The sequence below is a fragment of the Lithobates pipiens genome, unplaced genomic scaffold (assembly GCF_037356315.1).
Source record: "Lithobates pipiens isolate NorthernLeopardFrog02 unplaced genomic scaffold, aLitPip1_a1.2 Scaffold_27, whole genome shotgun sequence".
In the NCBI taxonomy this organism is placed as follows: domain Eukaryota; kingdom Metazoa; phylum Chordata; class Amphibia; order Anura; family Ranidae; genus Lithobates; species Lithobates pipiens.
The window spans coordinates 173597022-173601106 of NW_027507788.1; the positions used below are offsets into that span (position 1 = coordinate 173597022).

At 35.0% G+C, this 4085-nt stretch overlaps 1 pseudogene; it reads left to right on the forward strand.

Moving 5' to 3' along the window:
- Positions 1-1495: 1495 nt before the first annotated feature.
- On the forward strand, positions 1496-2535 carry LOC143933266 (olfactory receptor 5G9-like; annotated as a pseudogene).
- Positions 2536-4085: the final 1550 nt, after the last annotated feature.

Below are 4085 nucleotides of genomic sequence, written 5' to 3' on the forward strand. Positions count from 1 at the left end.
TATAAAATTAAATAATTCCTGGAATACAATATCGCCAAAAGAATTGCCCCAGAAAACAATACATGCATCACTTCCGTATCAATGCAATTGCCAAATAAATAGTCCCATAGCTAAAATGTGAAACTGTTTTCGAGCTTAACTGGTCAAAATTTGAAATATCATTCAATATTTCAATATCATCAAATATCATTGACATCAAAATATCAAAGGTACACAAAAAGTACATTATATCTGGTATAAATCATATCGGTAGACACATAGACAAATCAAGTTACAAAGATGAAACATTTATATACAAACTCTTAACGTCCCAATATTTGGCTCACATTTAAACTCAAAAAATAGTTTAGTTCAGCACACACAATACATACACAATGATAGCGGCAGTCTCTGGGGCCATGTACTGTAGATAGTCCTTGCAGTTTTATTGCTTTTCATTAGTAATTGCCCAAGTCTTCTCAATCTCATAAAAAATAGAAGGCCTACTTCCCAAAATGTTTATTAATGTCAAAATTATTGTTAAAATTCTTGGGCTCAAAATCCCAATCTACTAAAGCTCAGATACAAAAATATGTATTAAACCCTAGTACATGTGCCTCTGGGGATAACTTCTGCAGGATAACAAGTAAAACAACTTTGTACAAAACACAATAGAGCACTTTTATGGTTTGAGCAGACACACAATAGGTTCCTTAATGGGCCTGTCCACCCAAACGTAAAAAAATATATTTACATGTACACGCACTATTATATACTGATGGTGCCTGGTGGTCTAAATCAGCACCTGGATTCGTAAGTGCCTTGGACACTTCAATATTGATCTCCTTGCTATGATTCCATTTGTATCCAGTTGAGAGTTATGTGTGTTCCAACTTCTGCTGTCGATTATTTAAAGTAAATAATTGATCCAACAAGGAGAGCAGGAACTCCTCAGAAAGGCCACAGCATATATGCAGACAAGTGAAGGTTGACTGACCCTTTAAATGGGCCATAGGAAATTTAAGTGTATAAACGTTGCCATTGGACTGCACTTGAGATGAAAGAAGCTGATGGAGATCTTACCCATCACACGTGCAGTTTCTTGAGTTAAGAACAATTTTGTGATGAATGATGGTTTAAAAGAACCTTCTCACAAGAAGAATTTGGTTAGCACTTGCTGTTTTAAAATTGTACTATTATATTGCCTCTATAGTCTCTAGATTATTATTAAATCATTGTATATGTTTTGGTAATATATTTTATATGTGGGTGGTGGGAATCTGGTATTTTTAATAATATTCTTTCTTTATAGCCTGTAAAAACAATAGCAATGCTTAATATAATAATAAATTGTACAGTTGACACATTTTGGAAATCCTTTTGGTAAATGCAGATTCTACCTAGTAGATAACACATGCTTTTATTACGTTGTACTTTTGTTATTTTGAATATCATGATGATTGGTTTGAAACTGTAGATTTCATTTGGACAGTATTTGTATTTACAGACAGAAATAACTTGACATGGACCATAATTACACAACTATGACAGAATTCATTCTCATTGGACTATCAGAAATTGCGGAACTCCAAGTTTTTATTTTTATGGTGTTTTTAATTATTTACATTATTACTGTAATTGGAAACCTAAGTATTATTTTAGCTTATCTATTTAGCCAAAATCTTCACACTCCTATGTAATTTTTACTCACTAATTTTTCATTTCTTGAAACTTGTTACATTTCAGTCAATATTCCAAAGATGCTTTCCAACTTGTTATTTGAGAATAAGACCATTTCTTTCTATGGCTGTGTTGTACAAGTCTATAGCTTTGTAGTCTGCGGTGGGACAGAGTGTTACTTACTAGCGGCAATGGCATATGACCGGTATAGTGCAATATGCCACCCTCTTTTATATAGCATCATAATGAAAAGAATGGTTTGTATTCGACTTCTCATCGGATCTTATTTGATTGGCTCAGCAAATTCTCTGCTACATACGGTTCTTACATTCACTTTGCCTTTTTGTGGTTCTAATAACATCAATCACATTTTTTGTGACATTCCACCAATATTAACCTTAGCATGTGCAGACACCAGGATTAATCAGATTGTTATTTTTGTGACCAGTATCTGTGTTGTGGTTGGTTCATTTTTATTAATTGTGGTATCTTATATATATATTATACTGGCTGTTGTTAGAATGAATTCTACATCCGGTAGAAAGAAGGCGTTTTCCACTTGTACTTCACACTTCACGGTGGTTACTATATTTTATGGTTCTGTTATGTTTATGTACTTAAAGCCTAAATCGAGCAATTCGATTGTCCAGGACAAGTTGGTGGCAGTCGTGTATACAGTTATTACACCTCTGTTAAACCCTTTTATCTATAGTCTAAGGAACAGAGATGTCAAAATGGCTCTTGTTAAAATGTATCATAATCTGGTGGCATCTAAGAAGCATTTAGCAGAGTCTTGATTTTATCAGTTTGATACACATTTTAGAGTTTTAAGCAGTGTGTATGTTCAGAACACAAGTATGCAGGTAGACGATTATTTGACAATGAAACAGTACTTTGCCCCTTCACTTTATAATAGCAGAAACTCCAAATAGACAACTCCTGAAACGTACCAGACTTACAATCGGGCTTCCTAACCTCTGACCCCTGCTTGCTGCCATTTTCCCTTGCCTATTCCGCTTGAAATACTTAAATGATCCATTTCAACCTGGATAAAGTAACCACCACCATAATGTCATTTGAGGTTAGAGGGAGGGTCCTGACTGTGGTGTGAGCTTGGACTTGGGGCCAACATCAAACTTACACCAGGAATTTGGTGGGAAAGGAGAGCAACCAGGGCAGTGGAAGGAGGGAATACAAGGCAAGTTTCAGCAGGCTTAAAGCTTAACTCAAGCTAAATAGATTGTTGCATTGAAAAGGCACTACATAGAATTCTAAATAGCAAATTCTGAGTTTGAAGTTCCAGATTCAGAAGTTTTGAGTTCTGAATTCTGCATTCTGAGTTCCAAATTCCAAACTCCAAATTCTGAGTTCAAATTTATGAATTCAGAGTTTAAAAGTTTCAAATTCTGTGTTCTGAAGTGTCAGCACGCTTAAAGCTTCACTCTAGCTAAAAAGATTATTGCAATGCAGAGGCTGTACCTGCCAATAGGTATGTAATTATATTCAAGCTGTCCTGTAATCCAGGCACTTCTGCCATACAGCACAACCACCTTGACCTTTTTTATACTTGCTTCTATTTTATAAAACAATTAAGTCACTAAACAGTCCCCAGCCTGGACAAAGAAAGAAAGCATTCTGATGAGGTCGGGACTCTACCATCCTACCATATTTATACTTATCATCCCTGTGTGAATCTTGTTATGCAGGAGATTAAGGAAACAATATGATATCAAGACAGACTTGTGCTTAAATACATATAATCATTTTTTAAACAGACAAGTAACTTATTAAATGGTGTTTTTTTTATATCTGCCCTATAATCATCTTTTAAAGAATACCTCTATCATGTATTGTTGACATCTAAACTGGCCATGCAATATAAGAACAGTGCTGTATGTATATTAAACAACTTTTATCTTAAAGTAAAGATTTTCTCCTTGTTAAAATCAATTTCTGATGATCCTAGTTTGATGTATTGATTTTGCAGTGTTGATCACCTCAATATATTAAATGGTAAAATGTGCACAAATGAAACAGAGGTTGTCATGCAGATCAACACGTGTAAAAAAAATATTTTTGACTACTTAATTAAAACACACATTATTTATTATATTGTATACATAATTATTTTCATAAAATCTGGAATCTCACTGATTTTCTTTACAATATACAGTAAAAATCTCATAACAGTTGGGTATATAACATAGTTGTCCCTTTAACCACTTGAGTCCCAGTGATATTTTAATGTGGAGCTGGAATCAGGGGCTTTTAAACACACTGCTGGCTGCTATAAAGGCCTGGGAGTGTGTGAACTGCCACAACATGCTACCCCCTCGACCCCCCCCCCCACACCATTTATACTAAGCTCTAATTTTCTACCTGCAGCCCTGGGGCAGCCACGGAGAGAGTTGCTGCTCCTCCTACTG